General features: G+C 34.3%; 1 protein-coding gene and 1 long non-coding RNA gene across 2 annotated transcripts in view; one reads left to right on the forward strand and one right to left on the reverse strand.

Annotated features, from left to right (window-relative positions):
* LOC110909066 overlaps positions 1–18,663 on the reverse strand; it is a 129,913-nt gene that overhangs the window by 81,690 nt on the left and 29,560 nt on the right. The window lies entirely within an intron of this gene.
* LOC110909061 lies at positions 10,484–11,733 on the forward strand. Its single transcript, XR_002575101.2, has 2 exons — positions 10,484–11,086; positions 11,164–11,733. It is a non-coding gene; the product is annotated as an uncharacterized LOC110909061 (long non-coding RNA).

Below are 18,663 nucleotides of genomic sequence, written 5' to 3' on the forward strand. Positions count from 1 at the left end.
TTGGTATGCTTGATCATAGAAAGGTTATGTTAGGGCTGTTCACGAGCCGAACCGAACCGATCAGACCTTTGCTCGTGCTCGGTTCGTTTACAAACCGATCCGAACCGAACCGAGCGTTTTTTCAACCGAGCCAAAGTCGAGCGAGCGTCTTTCGATCCGAGCATTTTTCGAACGAACGTCGAGCGAGTATCGAGCGTCGCAGAATAAACAAGGAAAGTGACGATGGGAGTGCTAGTTATTAGAATAAAGTGCAGTTTTCGTCCCTGATGTTTCGTCCAATAGAACACAAGTAAAAATTTAACAAATAACAAGGAATACAAAAACACTCAACTAGTTCTATCGAGATTAACTAAGCGGGAAGATAAATCGTCGACCGATTGAAACATACCCTTGTTCTATCGGAAGTTTGAAATTGAATGAATCGATTGAAGCAAAACCCTGACGAGTTGGCGTATTGGCGAGTGGCGATGGAGAAATCAAATAACGATGGCCAATGGGGGCATTTGATATGTTCTTGCACTTCTAAATCAAATAGCGGGTTGAGACTTGAGCATTGATCGACGACGCTTCACATTTTAGTATTTGAAATTTTGACCCAATTACTCAAATGGACATTGAAGTATTGGATAGTGGACAATTGGTATTGAATTTCGATTCTAATTATTTAAATGAGCTCTATTTGGATCTTGGACCAAACATTGTTAATGTTGGTCTCTAGTCATTTCATTAAAAATGATACACACAAAAACACAAATATGTATATATATATATATATATATATTAAAAAAATAAATCGAGCCAACCGATCCGAACCGAACTGAGCGGACCTTTGCTCGTGCTCGGTTCGTTTACAAACCGAACCGATCCGAACCGAGCATTTTTTTAATCGAGCTGAATCGAACGAGGAACGGAGCTTGAGTCAACTCACCAATCATTCTAGTGGCTGAGTGGTTCAAGATTCAGACTCTATCTACGAGGTTCACCGACTTCGGGTTAAACATCAAACCACCGTTCCGAACAGTTTACCGGCCGGACTTGGGTGATTCCTGTCCGAGCAGGGGAAACAAGTAAGAACGAGAGTTCCATGGTTCAGGTCGTTGACAAACTACCTCGAAATAACGTCAAATAATCAAAACAACCAAGTGTTAGACGAACAAGACTACCAGGTCAGGATGCTGACCGAACGGTTAGGCTGTCCGAACGGACAGCCCAACCGATCGCACATGTCAGCCGATCGGCCAGGCCAGCCGATCGCCTAGCAAGTGGCCCCACACTTTGACAATTTCATGAAGTATAGTATTGAACGAGGTGATGTTCGATCGAACGAGATGTTTGATAACATTACTCATCAGATCATGAGATACTATGCTTCAACACTTAATCACTTTACAACTCGTAATAGTACGAAGTGCCACCCGATCGAACATGTTGTTCGATCGAACAGGTGACCTCCAGCTGAGGACTCACTTTTGAGGTTCCTAACTGATCGGTTAAGCCAGCCGATCGAACAGGCCATTCGATCGATCGACCTGAAAGGTAAGGACACTTCAGTGTTCTCAAATACTACAATGAAGACTTCAAAAGGTCAAACCATCATACACAAACACATCCTACTCAAAGGAAGAAACAATCCACTCGAACAATCCAGCCGATCGAGCAGACTGTCCGAACGGACTGTCCAGCCGAACGAACAACCTGTTCGATCGAACCTGCTGTTCGATCGACCAGGCTGTCCGACCCACTTACACTTGTTTCCATTTTACGCGTATTCATCGTTATGCTATCGAACTGTTCAGGCTAACCCTACTCTCAAGCGCTCCCTTCAATCCATCAATCAATCGCTATGAGTATACTCGATCCCTTTTTGCTTTTAGCACTTTTGGGTGTTACATACGTTACTTATATCAAACACAACCGATCACACTACTCAAACTATTTGAACGCTAACCGATTCGCATGTATTACGTGACTAAATGAATGCTTGTTGTTATGTTTACACGTGGAATGCTGTCTACCTGCCTTAACGACGTAGTACTATAGCTTGGACTCAGCAGCCGTTCACACGGGGGTTGTTAAGGACAATTACTTGCATGGACTATGGTGGTAATCATGTATTGCGAACTGTCTCGGACAGTCAACCCACAGTCATTGGTATCGATAGATCCATGTCGATAATTAACCTGCTTCGTTTTCCTCTGTGTACGTGCTGGTTATGCGTAAACTATTCGAACTCTATATGCTATTATCAAACTTGTATGCTCACTTTTATATTATATGTATTGACTTTATTTTAACGTATGTGGCAGGTGTTTAAGATGTTTGCTTGCTTTGAAAGCGAGGCTAGAATAAAGCTCTAGAGGCCCCCAACAAATAGTTGTCTGTCAGGAAGAAGCGTCTAAAGCATAGTTGTCTGTAGATCTTGTCCAGCAGGGTCTTTAGGAGCATTTGAACAATATTTATTCGTTTTTAATTAAATCTGAGTTGTCGGAACAGAATTACTTGACTAGTTGTTATCTGTAATAATATATTGTATTATTTGGGATACGGTATGAGACGTATCATTTAACTGAATAGTATAAATAGTTGTTGTGGAAACTTCTGGACAATCTGTTTCGCTCAGTGCCATGCCCCGATGATTCCGCCATCGGTTGGGGTGTGAGACTATGCTTATGACCTTGTGTTAGGTTTTGGTAAAAACCAACCGACATGACTTACCGATTAACAACCAAATTGACACGTCTCTATCAAGCACTGTTCCCTTCATCGTTTTTACACCATTTCACGCCCTATATATAACCCTCGTTACTACCATAAAAAATCAAGGTCATGAGGGTATGACTCGCCGTCGAAATCTGTTAGTTTGAGCGGGTGAAGTAGAGACCAATCGTTGGTCGTGAAGTTCGGATAGGTTAGTGGTGGCCGGGGATGCGGTTTTGGCGTTTCGCCGCAGGAGATTGTCGAAACTCCCCCTCGCGTCTTCTCTTTCTCTCTTTATCATTCTCTCACTGATTCATGAGTTGTGAAATGAGATTATTCAATTACTTTTTTTCAAAGAGTTTTTTTCCCAAACTAATTTTGGTGGAAAACTATTTTTTAAAATGGTATTCCTTTAAAAGTATTTATCCAAATAGTGTTCCTTATTTATTTTGTATTTGCTTTCTTTTTTAACCCACATATTAAAAAAATATATTTCTATTAAATTAACCAAATATCTATTTTTGTACTCTTTTCTGATTTTGCATTTATATATATGCATTTTATTTTTAAAACAACATACTAGCTTTCTTTTTTTTTTCCATACTCTAATTAACACATTTTCTATTTCTTTATACTTATACTAGGTTATAACCCCGTGTATTACACGGGTCGAATAAATGAATTTTATATACTAAATAATAAAACAATATATCTGTAAAAACCTATTTTATTGCACGGGTTGAATAAATGTAATTTTATATATTAAATAATAAAAAGTTATATCTATAAGAACCATATTGTACGGGTTGAATAAATATAATTTTATATACCAAATAAAAAAGTTATATCTTTAAAACCGCTTGTTTTACACGAGTTGAATATATATAATATTGTTTACCAAATAATAAAATAATACATCTTTAAGAAACCTCATTTATTACACGGGTTGAATAAATGTAATTTTATATACCAAACAATAAAAAAGTTACATCTTTAAAAATATGTGTATTACACGGGTTGAATAAATGTAATTCCATTACTAAATAATAAAAAATACATATCCTTGAAAAACCCCGTGTATTGTACGAATTAAATAAATCTAATTTTATATATCAAATAATAAAAAGTTATATCTTAAAAAACCTCATCTATTACACGGGTCGAATAAATGTAATTTTGGTATATCTATAAAAAACCACGTTTATTACACGGGTTTAATAAATCTAATTTTATATACCAATAATAAAAGTCATCTATTTCAATATACTAATGGATAATACTCGATACGCGATGGATATGGTGATTGTGAAGATGGTTCTTGAAAAGAAGATATGTTATTCAAGAAGCAAATCAACATCTATTTGAGTGATAAAATGTTGGTACCAATTCCGACAAATTGATTTATAAATTATGTAATAAAATTGATATAATAATTTTTTTAGTAATGAAAATAAAAATATTTCATATATTAATACAAAGTTTGGTTTTCGTGATAAATAATTTGTTTATTAAAAATATCTTAAATTAACAATTTAAATTTTAGAATCATATTTTATATTAGAAAAACCAAAGAATGGTATTCAAAATTTAAAGTAGGATGAAATTTAATATTAGCTCATTATTCATCTATTTATTTAATTAATATAAGATAAGTTTGGAAGTGAGGCGAAAAAATCATAAAATAAATGCTTACAATGAATGATAGGTGTTACACATTAATGTTTTATTATATAGTATAGTATAAATATATATTTGTATTGATATAAATAGATTATTATATTGTAGTAAAATTTGTTAACAAAGTCTCAATAAATTTAACCCTTTATTTAAAACTTGTAAATGTAACGAAGTCTCAATAAATTTAACCATTTGTTTAAAACTTGTAAATGTAGAAATGATAAATAATATTAGTTAATTTTATTTTAAGTTTCGTAAAATCTATTTGATACCAAACTATACAAAACGTTCAAATATATAGTTAATATCAAGAGCAAATTACGATTTTGGCCCATGTGGTGATATCACTTTTACTCTTTTAGCCAAAAAAAACGAATTTTTTAAAATTTGAGTCCACAACGTCTTTTTTTCTAACCAAAAGGGTTAGAAAAAAAGACAACCAAAAGAGTTAGAAAAAAGACGTTAAGGTCCAAAAGGGTTAGAAAAAAAAGCCGTTGAGGGCTCAGATGTTAAAAAATTCCTTTTTGGACTAAAAGGGTAAAAGTGATATAATCACATGAGCCAAAATCGTAATTTACTCTAATATCAAATTAGATAACTAATTTTGAATTTGAAGTAAATAGATAAATATAAAAGTAATAATTAAACTAAATAATATTTAGTAGGAGGATTATCTATAATTGATTAGAAGAAATTAAATTAAAATTATCTATAAGACATGACCTAATATGATGACAAGTGTCCTCAAAGTTGTTTCTTTTATTATATGTATAAAAGAATAGGGGGAGGTTAATTTGAGAAGAAAATTAAATTGAGAAGAAAAAGAACAAATGGTACAATTGTAAAACATTAAATAGTTTTTCTTTCATCTCATTTATTATTATTTTTGACTAATTAATTAGTCATAAAGACTATAATCCTCCACACTAAAATTTTTGTCAAGACACATCAAAATTTATCCTACACGTTTTTGAAATTTATCCTACACATACTCAAATTTATCCTACACAACTCGTAATTCATCCTACACACCACATAATTTATCCTACACTTTAAATTAAATTTTTCTTCTTTGAATTTTTTTTTTTTTTGAAAATAAGTTACAAATTTAATTTAGTTAGCTATTAAAAAGGAAGACTAACAATTAATGATCTATCTAATTTTACCAATACACCCTATCACCCATATTAAATACAAAAATTAAATGAAGTAAAATGAAGCATTCTTATTGGTTGAAATTTGTTTTTTTTTTATTCTTACAAAAAATTTCTTCTCATTTGAACTCTCCACTAGAAGATTATACACTCTTATATTTCGATTAAACAATAATTGATCTCTCTGATCCTCTTTATCTTTAACAATACTTCAAGATTAATCCAAAATTTTGGCTAATATGTAATATCTTTATCTTTAACAATACTTCAAGATTAATCCAAAATTTTGGTTAACTAGTATTAAGGGCCCACGCGTTGCGGCGGGGGCATAGACCGTGCCAAATAACACTAATGCTACACAACTACAAGCGACCAACAATACCGGAAAAACCCGTAAAAACAAAATAAATAAAAAGGAAAAAATAACAACGAACGAAAAGCATACGTAAAATCGTTGAACCACGTATGCCAGTTGCGACATGTTTACTCACAAAGTTAGAACGAACCGTAAAACAAAAAAATTGCAAAAGATGAAAAATACGTGGATCAAAGTTGAAAATAAAAATGTGTTTGGGTTAAATTGTAAAAGATGAAAAGTTTTGTGTTAAAAGTAAAAAAAAAACTTAAAATGCAAAAATATAAACCATTGGGTTAGAAGTGAAAAGTTAGATTTTTTTTTTTTTGAAAAACACCCTATGCATAAAGTACATTCTACGAAGCATAAAATTTTTTTGAAATTTGTTCTTTTTTATTCTTACAAAAAATTTTCTTCTCATTTGAACCCTCCACTAGAAGATTATACACTCTTATATTTTGATTAAACAATAATTGATCTCTCTGATCCTCTTTATCTTTAACAATACTTCAAGATTAATCCAAAATTTTGGCTAATATGTAATATCTTTATCTTTAACAATACTTCAAGATTAATCCAAAATTTTGGCTAACTAGTATTAAGGGCCCACGCGTTGCAGCAGGGGCATAGACCGTGCCAAATAACACTAATGCTACACAACTACAAGCGACCAACAATACCGGAAAAACCCGTAAAAACAAAATAAATAAAAAGGAAAAAATAACACCGAACGAAAAGCATACGTAAAATCGTTGAACCACGTATGCCAGTTGCGACATGTTTACTCACAAAGTTAGAGCGAACCGTAAAACAAAAAAATTGCAAAAGATGAAAAATACGTGGATCAAAGTTGAAAATAAAAATGTGTTTGGGTTAAATTGTAAAAGATGAAAAGTTTTGTGTTAAAAGTAAAAAAAAAACTTAAAATGCAAAAATATAAACCATTGGGTTAGAAGTGAAAAATTAGATTTTTTTTTTGGAAAACTCCCTATGCATAAATTACATTCTATGAAGCATAAAAAATTTCCTAATTTATAATACGGTAATATGTAATTGTATAGAGCCAACAAATAATATTCTAACACAACTAAGAACACACTATTGGTTTTTCGAGTTTCGGTTTAAAAAAGAAACAAAACAAACCTTATCTATTTTTGTAGTGGGTTAAGTATACACGTGTGATGCCATAAATTGATAAAGCTAGGTATCTATATCTATACTATATAATAAAAGAAACCTGTTTGAGTACATATGTCACTTCCTCATGTCCTCTCTAATAAAAGATAATTAATTTACCAACGAAAACAATCATGTTTTGTAATTGGTTAATCTAAATAATTAATTCATGTGTTACAACCAATCCTAAAACTTTAAGTTAGAATTTTTCAGATGAATTTTATCTCTTTAATATTTTTTACTCTTTCTATATTTTTATTAATAATAATAATGTGTTCGGATTGATTAAATTAAATTAAATTTAATATGCCAATTGTGAGTATTACAATGATAATAAAATAAACATATATAATGTAAAAATAAAAGCGAACATATTTTTCCATGTTTAACCACTTTTGTTTTATTAGTTATATATATTAAACTATTGCCGGACTCATAACAATTAACATGTATGAGTTTATATGGACTCTTTTTTATTTCGAAAATTGTGTAATTTATAATTCTATATTCATTACATAATAATCTTAATTTTATAGACAAAGTTATGCAAGTAATATTCATTATTTACATATAGGAAAATTCTAATTTTATAATCAAAGTTGTGTCATCTTTTCAAAGATTTTTATTTTAATTTTAACAAAACCTATTAAAAAATTAAGATCTTTTAGGGGGAAATTTGACAACTTTTAAAATGATTTTTTTTTTAGAAAGAGGGTATGACATGTAATAAGAGGGTATGTTTAACTCACCCCCAATGACAATTATTATTACTTTTCCATGTTTAACCACTTTTGTTTTTATTTCCGAGTAAAGAAACGATACGAGAATTTTCTGATAAGCTGCAACGACTCTATATCGCTTCTGGTTATGCACATGAAGGAGGAGGAAGATGATGACTTCAAGATATTCGAATAATCAGTTATTGGGTCTTGACCTCTTGTGGCCTTCATTTAACTTGAAGCAAATTTACCGTATAATATTAATGGTATTAGAAAATGTTTTTAGGGCTTTTTTACCTTGATTGTTATTTATAGTATTAAACTAAATAGGTGGTAAATGTTTAAAAAATAAACTTAACTAAATTTATAATTGCCACGTGAATGTTCATTTTCTTAAATACATATCTTGACAATTCCATATGTTAACAAATTACATTATACTTTATTCAATTATTATTTAACCATGCAATGCATATATTTTTTAAAACATTATTTTTTTATTATTAATCATATAACATTACATTTATATTAACTCATTTATGTCAATCTAGCATATAAATATCTTTGTCTTTGTTTTGCATTTACAAGAAATATTTATTATATAGTTTAAATTGTTCAACCCGTGTAATACACGGGGAACTAACCTAGTTATATAATATATTAATATTATCTCATGAATTTTAATCTAACTCTGCAACTCATATTAAAATAAAACTACTGAAACTGTCCTGGTAAAATTTCAAAAATAACCCCAAATACTGTAAAAAAGGAAGATGTAATTTAACATATACTAGTTGTTTTTAGTTGCGCGTTCCATGAAAACAGAGCAAATGACAATGTAGAACAAAGCATATTACATGTACCAAACATCATGGTATAGATGCCTTAAGCTTACAACAGATCGCATCTATATCGTTTGATATGTTCCATTTCTATTACACAACTTTCCTTTCCAAATTATCCTTAGACAATTCCTCAATCGACTTCTTCCAACACGTATACCTCAATCTTGGATTTTACAATTTCACCTAATAACATTCCACCAACCACACCTCCCACGTCTCAAACACACCTACTCCACTAACCACACCTCCCACATCTACAACCTCTTCCTCTACATCAAACACTCCTCAATTTCCTAACTGGGACTCTCCTCCTTCTTCTTCTTCTTCTTCTTCTTCTTCACAATCTCCATCTCCTCCTCCTACTCGCCAATGTCCTCTAATTATGTATCTATGGATTCCAGCATCCTGTCGAACCGACCTTCTTTACCGTTGCAAACCAAAATCTGGAGTAGCACCAAGCTATGAGCGCTGAATTTATAGCTCTTGTAGACAATGGTACTTGGACCCTAGTTCCACCTTTTCCTAAAGCTAACTTTATCGATTGTAAGTGGGTCTACAGGATCAAGAAAGATCAACATGGTGTTGTTACGCGCTACAAGGCTCGTCTTATTGCTAAAGGGTTTTTCCAGCAACCTAGCATTGATTTCAATGAGAGATTTATCATCAAGCTCATAACAACTCGAGTGGTTCTCCCTCTTGTTGTTATAGTGTAATGGACAATTTGTTAACTTGATGTTCAAAATGACTTCCTACATGAGGATCTTACAACTATAGTTACTTTAAGAAAACCACAAGGCTTCATCGATCCCCCAACACCCGGATAACGACTGCTTGCTACAAAAATCACTTTACGGCCTCAAAGAAGCCCTATACGCTTGGTTTCGTCGTCAGTCACATGCCCTCCCCATCTTAGGGATTCTTGGCTCGAAGATTGACCCCTCTCTCTTTACTTGCAAACATGGAAAAACTCGTCTCTACACCCTGGTTTATGTGGACGCTAACTTAGTTACATGTAATGACACTACTGCAATTAATTGTGTTATTCGATTACTCAGAAAAGCATTTGTCGTCAAGGATTTTGGGGCTCTTGATTATTTTCTGATTGAAAAGGTCATAGGCTACAATATTCGTGAGAATTCTTCCATTGATCTTGTGACAACCGGTGATTTACGACTTCTAATTACGCGATTTACAAACATTAGGACGATAATAAATAGTATTTACGATGCAAATAAGCTTACTTAGGCGTTTGGAGTGCCTAGGAACGTCTAACCGACTTTGCAGTTGCGTATGACGATCCGTGGAGGAACTGCAGAATATTTAACGACAACGAACTGAAACCGTACAAAATACTGACAACGCCGACAAATACGGATTTTATACGAATATTTTATATTAATAAATTTAGTTTCGCGAATTTATCGTGCTTCCGTGTGCCACAAAACGTAAACGTGGAAGAAAAACGCGACTACAGGAACGCACCGTCAACGAAACGAAAGCATCGGACACGCATATTACCTTCAAAAACTAAAATTTTACGATGTTTTTAGCTTCATAATTAAATTTTAATATACGTAGTTGAAACCGGATCGAAAAACGGATTAAAAACAATAAACGACGCAATTTCACGCGATTTTAACCGTAACCGACAACGAACGTGCAAACACCGACTACTGACCATATCTTACTCATGTTAATACTAAAATTTTATTTTACGACGCTTCATGACATTCGGGTTTTGAAAACGGTTTCGTATGTGCAGACGGGCCGTTTATAACACGGAAATTGGGCTTGTGGGCATTGGGCCCAAGCCCCTGATTTCCCTAAAACCCTAGTATTTAACCAACTAAAACCCTAATTTCTTCATTGTTACCAGCCGACACACAACTGATTTCCCTCCCAACCTTATCTTCTTGTCTACACCCACAAATGAAAAGTTGAGCTTCCATCAAACACAGACCTCTTTCACATTTGAGAAAAAAAAAAAAAAAACCCTAACCCCTCTACAAAAACTACAGCCGCACCCCTATAACTTCCCCTCATTTTGGTTTGTTCACTGCATCTTGTTCTTGTAACACACAGCCAAACACCCCTTGTTCTCCCATAAATATCCGGCCACGGATCGGTGGCTCCGGCGCCGATACCGACCGGCCACACCCCCTTCGACTCCCCTGCATCTCCTACACACCCACCTTTCTTCCCCCTCCTTCGGTCTGTGTAACGGCCCACTGCCGTGAGCGGTTTCTCCGACAACCCCCCCTGTTAATAAAAGTACGGCCACCACCACCACCGTCTGGTGGCGGCGGCGATGGTACAACGAGAGAGATGGAGGCGACAAGTTCAGAGAGAGAGAGAGAGTGAGTTCAAGATAGAGAAATCGTAGAGTTTGGAGGAGAGCCGCCGCCGTCGACGGCGGGGCGTGGCGGTGGTCGGAGTCGCTGCCCGACAGTTAGCACAGTTCAGGTCAGGTTCAGTTCAGCTTGGTTGTTCGAATGGTATGCAGTTTTGTTTTGTTTCGGGTTTTATCTTGGGTCTTGCAGTTTCAGTTACAGTTCAGCGGATCAGATGGGTTTGGGGTTCGGTCGATATCAGGCACGGGTCAAAGCTTGGTTCGGGTTACGTCTCACGTTTCGGCTCAGCAGGTTCGGAAGTTTTGGGTCTCAGCTGAGTGTGGTTCGGGTTTTCTGTTCGGGTCGCGTATTGGGTTCGGGTCAGCCGCGGTCAACCACGGGTCGGTGGTTCGAGAGATGGTTCAGTTTTGGTTCAGTCAAAACTGGTCAAAGCTCGGTCAATCTGGTCAACATCAAGTCAACTGCTCGGTTTCGGGTTTTGGACTCAGCTGGTTCGGGTCAACTGTGGTTTGGGTCAAGATTCGGGTGCGGTCAACGGTTTTGGGACCGAGTCAACCCGGTCAAACCTGGTCAACTCGGTTGACTCGGTCGACTCGGTCAACTCAGTTAGCCTATCCGACAAATCGACGCGAAGGCTTTGGTAAAGATTTTACCGGCCCGACTATTTCGTATTTTTATAGTTTTAACTCATTACATGAAAACGAGCTCGAACCGAAATAAAATGATGAATCGATAGTTAAAGTATACTTTGATTTATTATTTCGTTTATATAAATTGATTATACGTAAATATTGTTGAATTTTGATAAAATAACGACAACTTGTGTTGTCGGGAGCGTCCAAAAACAGAGGAAACTTTGCCCGTTTTTTGAGGAAATCTGAAACCAAAACGCGTTCTATTATAAGACAAAACTTATTGGATCCGAGAAACTTTTATAAAAACAAATACAAGTATTAAATTTCTTACGACGACACTTTACAACTTTCGAAAACGACGATTCGGAAATTTTTTACAACAAATAAATATAGTTATTATATTTATTTTAAACTTCGAAATTTCGACAATTATTTATAAAAATAAATATAGATTGTATATTTATTTCGAACATCAAATAACTTGGATTTCTTTTGTAAATATGTATGAATGTAGATCATATATTTATTTCGAATATTGAACCACACGACGCTTCTTTTATAATATAAATATAGTTATATATTTATTTTAAATACCAAACGACGCGAATTCGTTTTATAAAATAAATATAGTTTATATTTATTTCAAATTTCGTACAATACGAATTCTTTTATAAAAATAAATATAATTATATATTATATATTTATTTTCGAACACATTATAAAATAAATATAACTTTTTATATTTAGAGTAAACTGCAATTTTACCCCCTGATGTTAGGGGTCATTGACACTCTTACCCTCCTAAGGAAATAATTGCAATTTTACCCCCCACTGTTTGAGGTTATGTCGCAACATTACCCCCTAAACTCAAATTTGTTGTCTGGTTAATAAAAGCATGGAAGAGTCAAAGGGCAAATAGGTAATTTCACGTTAATTAGTACCTTATATATTATAATAACCCTTAAACTAAACATAATCTCAAAATCTTACCCCCTAAGCTTCTTCCATCCACTCCTTCCATCCATCCACCTCCGGCGATCCATCCACCACCGGCGATCCATCCACCACCGGCGATCCATCCACCACCATCCATCCTTCCACCTCCACCACCTGTTTCCACCTCTACCACCGGCTTCCACCCCAACCTCCACCACCGGCTTCCAACTAACAATGAGTGAAGAGAACCCCATCCTTCCACCTCTCCCTCCGGCGACCACAATGGCGACCACACCTCCTCCGATGCACATGGTTTCCGGCGACAACAACCGATCCTCCTTTTGGTCTCTGCTGTCAGGTATAAACCGATCTGTGTGAACAAGTTAAAAACAGGGGGTTATTGAAACATCCATCTTTATGTGTTTGCAGTGGACATGAGGATTCGGTGGTCAGTCCGATCGATTGTGGTCTCAGTGGTGGTGAAAATGCGGGGCCGCCCTTTCCTACACTTCCAGTTTCCCCCGCAGCAGGAAATGGTTGTGTAAAATTCTAATATATTAGGATGTTTTGGGTTAATATGTAGTGTAGTTGACTGTTAATGTGGGTTATATATTAGGATCTTTTGGTATGCTTGATTGTACAGGTTATATTTTGGTATGCTTGATCATAGAAAGGTTATGTTAGGGCTGTTCACGAGCCGAACCGAACCGATCAGACCTTTGCTCGTGCTCGGTTCGTTTACAAACCGATCCGAACCGAACCGAGCGTTTTTTCAACCGAGCCAAAGTCGAGCGAGCGTCTTTCGATCCGAGCATTTTTCGAACGAACGTCGAGCGAGTATCGAGCGTCGCAGAATAAACAAGGAAAGTGACGATGGGAGTGCTAGTTATTAGAATAAAGTGCAGTTTTCGTCCCTGATGTTTCGTCCAATAGAACACAAGTAAAAATTTAACAAATAACAAGGAATACAAAAACACTCAACTAGTTCTATCGAGATTAACTAAGCGGGAAGATAAATCGTCGACCGATTGAAACATACCCTTGTTCTATCGGAAGTTTGAAATTGAATGAATCGATTGAAGCAAAACCCTGACGAGTTGGCGTATTGGCGAGTGGCGATGGAGAAATCAAATAACGATGGCCAATGGGGGCATTTGATATGTTCTTGCACTTCTAAATCAAATAGCGGGTTGAGACTTGAGCATTGATCGACGACGCTTCACATTTTAGTATTTGAAATTTTGACCCAATTACTCAAATGGACATTGAAGTATTGGATAGTGGACAATTGGTATTGAATTTCGATTCTAATTATTTAAATGAGCTCTATTTGGATCTTGGACCAAACATTGTTAATGTTGGTCTCTAGTCATTTCATTAAAAATGATACACACAAAAACACAAATATGTATATATATATATATATATATATATATTAAAAAAATAAATCGAGCCAACCGATCCGAACCGAACTGAGCGGACCTTTGCTCGTGCTCGGTTCGTTTACAAACCGAACCGATCCGAACCGAGCATTTTTTTAATCGAGCTGAATCGAACGAGGAACGGAGCTTGAGTCAACTCACCAATCATTCTAGTGGCTGAGTGGTTCAAGATTCAGACTCTATCTACGAGGTTCACCGACTTCGGGTTAAACATCAAACCACCGTTCCGAACAGTTTACCGGCCGGACTTGGGTGATTCCTGTCCGAGCAGGGGAAACAAGTAAGAACGAGAGTTCCATGGTTCAGGTCGTTGACAAACTACCTCGAAATAACGTCAAATAATCAAAACAACCAAGTGTTAGACGAACAAGACTACCAGGTCAGGATGCTGACCGAACGGTTAGGCTGTCCGAACGGACAGCCCAACCGATCGCACATGTCAGCCGATCGGCCAGGCCAGCCGATCGCCTAGCAAGTGGCCCCACACTTTGACAATTTCATGAAGTATAGTATTGAACGAGGTGATGTTCGATCGAACGAGATGTTTGATAACATTACTCATCAGATCATGAGATACTATGCTTCAACACTTAATCACTTTACAACTCGTAATAGTACGAAGTGCCACCCGATCGAACATGTTGTTCGATCGAACAGGTGACCTCCAGCTGAGGACTCACTTTTGAGGTTCCTAACTGATCGGTTAAGCCAGCCGATCGAACAGGCCATTCGATCGATCGACCTGAAAGGTAAGGACACTTCAGTGTTCTCAAATACTACAATGAAGACTTCAAAAGGTCAAACCATCATACACAAACACATCCTACTCAAAGGAAGAAACAATCCACTCGAACAATCCAGCCGATCGAGCAGACTGTCCGAACGGACTGTCCAGCCGAACGAACAACCTGTTCGATCGAACCTGCTGTTCGATCGACCAGGCTGTCCGACCCACTTACACTTGTTTCCATTTTACGCGTATTCATCGTTATGCTATCGAACTGTTCAGGCTAACCCTACTCTCAAGCGCTCCCTTCAATCCATCAATCAATCGCTATGAGTATACTCGATCCCTTTTTGCTTTTAGCACTTTTGGGTGTTACATACGTTACTTATATCAAACACAACCGATCACACTACTCAAACTATTTGAACGCTAACCGATTCGCATGTATTACGTGACTAAATGAATGCTTGTTGTTATGTTTACACGTGGAATGCTGTCTACCTGCCTTAACGACGTAGTACTATAGCTTGGACTCAGCAGCCGTTCACACGGGGGTTGTTAAGGACAATTACTTGCATGGACTATGGTGGTAATCATGTATTGCGAACTGTCTCGGACAGTCAACCCACAGTCATTGGTATCGATAGATCCATGTCGATAATTAACCTGCTTCGTTTTCCTCTGTGTACGTGCTGGTTATGCGTAAACTATTCGAACTCTATATGCTATTATCAAACTTGTATGCTCACTTTTATATTATATGTATTGACTTTATTTTAACGTATGTGGCAGGTGTTTAAGATGTTTGCTTGCTTTGAAAGCGAGGCTAGAATAAAGCTCTAGAGGCCCCCAACAAATAGTTGTCTGTCAGGAAGAAGCGTCTAAAGCATAGTTGTCTGTAGATCTTGTCCAGCAGGGTCTTTAGGAGCATTTGAACAATATTTATTCGTTTTTAATTAAATCTGAGTTGTCGGAACAGAATTACTTGACTAGTTGTTATCTGTAATAATATATTGTATTATTTGGGATACGGTATGAGACGTATCATTTAACTGAATAGTATAAATAGTTGTTGTGGAAACTTCTGGACAATCTGTTTCGCTCAGTGCCATGCCCCGATGATTCCGCCATCGGTTGGGGTGTGAGACTATGCTTATGACCTTGTGTTAGGTTTTGGTAAAAACCAACCGACATGACTTACCGATTAACAACCAAATTGACACGTCTCTATCAAGCACTGTTCCCTTCATCGTTTTTACACCATTTCACGCCCTATATATAACCCTCGTTACTACCATAAAAAATCAAGGTCATGAGGGTATGACTCGCCGTCGAAATCTGTTAGTTTGAGCGGGTGAAGTAGAGACCAATCGTTGGTCGTGAAGTTCGGATAGGTTAGTGGTGGCCGGGGATGCGGTTTTGGCGTTTCGCCGCAGGAGATTGTCGAAACTCCCCCTCGCGTCTTCTCTTTCTCTCTTTATCATTCTCTCACTGATTCATGAGTTGTGAAATGAGATTATTCAATTACTTTTTTTCAAAGAGTTTTCTTCCCAAACTAATTTTGGTGGAAAACTATTTTTTAAAATGGTATTCCTTTAAAAGTATTTATCCAAATAGTGTTCCTTATTTATTTTGTATTTGCTTTCTTTTTTAACCCACATATTAAAAAAATATATTTCTATTAAATTAACCAAATATCTATTTTTGTACTCTTTTCTGATTTTGCATTTATATATATGCATTTTATTTTTAAAACAACATACTAGCTTTCTTTTTTTTTTCCATACTCTAATTAACACATTTTCTATTTCTTTATACTTATACTAGGTTATAACCCCGTGTATTACACGGGTCGAATAAATGAATTTTATATACTAAATAATAAAACAATATATCTGTAAAAACCTATTTTATTGCACGGGTTGAATAAATGTAATTTTATATATTAAATAATAAAAAGTTATATCTATAAGAACCATATTGTACGGGTTGAATAAATATAATTTTATATACCAAATAAAAAAGTTATATCTTTAAAACCGCTTGTTTTACACGAGTTGAATATATATAATATTGTTTACCAAATAATAAAATAATACATCTTTAAGAAACCTCATTTATTACACGGGTTGAATAAATGTAATTTTATATACCAAACAATAAAAAAGTTACATCTTTAAAAATATGTGTATTACACGGGTTGAATAAATGTAATTTCCATTACTAAATAATAAAAAATACATATCCTTGAAAAACCCCGTGTATTGTACGAATTAAATAAATCTAATTTTATATATCAAATAATAAAAAGTTATATCTTAAAAAACCTCATCTATTACACGGGTCGAATAAATGTAATTTTGGTATATCTATAAAAAACCACGTTTATTACACGGGTTTAATAAATCTAATTTTATATACCAATAATAAAAGTCATCTATTTCAATATACTAATGGATAATACTCGATACGCGATGGATATGGTGATTGTGAAGATGGTTCTTGAAAAGAAGATATGTTATTCAAGAAGCAAATCAACATCTATTTGAGTGATAAAATGTTGGTACCAATTCCGACAAATTGATTTATAAATTATGTAATAAAATTGATATAATAATTTTTTTAGTAATGAAAATAAAAATATTTCATATATTAATACAAAGTTTGGTTTTCGTGATAAATAATTTGTTTATTAAAAATATCTTAAATTAACAATTTAAATTTTAGAATCATATTTTATATTAGAAAAACCAAAGAATGGTATTCAAAATTTAAAGTAGGATGAAATTTAATATTAGCTCATTATTCATCTATTTATTTAATTAATATAAGATAAGTTTGGAAGTGAGGCGAAAAAATCATAAAATAAATGCTTACAATGAATGATAGGTGTTACACATTAATGTTTTATTATATAGTATAGTATAAATATATATTTGTATTGATATAAATAGATTATTATATTGTAGTAAAATTTGTTAACAAAGTCTCAATAAATTTAACCCTTTATTTAAAACTTGTAAATGTAACGAAGTCTCAATAAATTTAACCATTTGTTTAAAACTTGTAAATGTAGAAATGATAAATAATATTAGTTAATTTTATTTTAAGTTTCGTAAAATCTATTTGATACCAAACTATACAAAACGTTCAAATATATAGTTAATATCAAGAGCAAATTACGATTTTGGCCCATGTGGTGATATCACTTTTACTCTTTTAGCCAAAAAAAACGAATTTTTTAAAATTTGAGTCCACAACGTCTTTTTTTCTAACCAAAAGGGTTAGAAAAAAAGACAACCAAAAGAGTTAGAAAAAAGACGTTAAGGTCCAAAAGGGTTAGAAAAAAAAGCCGTTGAGGGCTCAGATGTTAAAAAATTCCTTTTTGGACTAAAAGGGTAAAAGTGATATAATCACATGAGCCAAAATCGTAATTTACTCTAATATCAAATTAGATAACTAATTTTGAATTTGAAGTAAATAGATAAATATAAAAGTAATAATTAAACTAAATAATATTTAGTAGGAGGATTATCTATAATTGATTAGAAGAAATTAAATTAAAATTATCTATAAGACATGACCTAATATGATGACAAGTGTCCTCAAAGTTGTTTCTTTTATTATATGTATAAAAGAATAGGGGGAGGTTAATTTGAGAAGAAAATTAAATTGAGAAGAAAAAGAACAAATGGTACAATTGTAAAACATTAAATAGTTTTTCTTTCATCTCATTTATTATTATTTTTGACTAATTAATTAGTCATAAAGACTATAATCCTCCACACTAAAATTTTTGTCAAGACACATCAAAATTTATCCTACACGTTTTTGAAATTTATCCTACACATACTCAAATTTATCCTACACAACTCGTAATTCATCCTACACACCACATAATTTATCCTACACTTTAAATTAAATTTTTCTTCTTTGAATTTTTTTTTTT

The sequence above is a fragment of the Helianthus annuus genome, chromosome 14 (genome assembly GCF_002127325.2).
Source record: "Helianthus annuus cultivar XRQ/B chromosome 14, HanXRQr2.0-SUNRISE, whole genome shotgun sequence".
Taxonomy (NCBI): domain Eukaryota; kingdom Viridiplantae; phylum Streptophyta; class Magnoliopsida; order Asterales; family Asteraceae; genus Helianthus; species Helianthus annuus.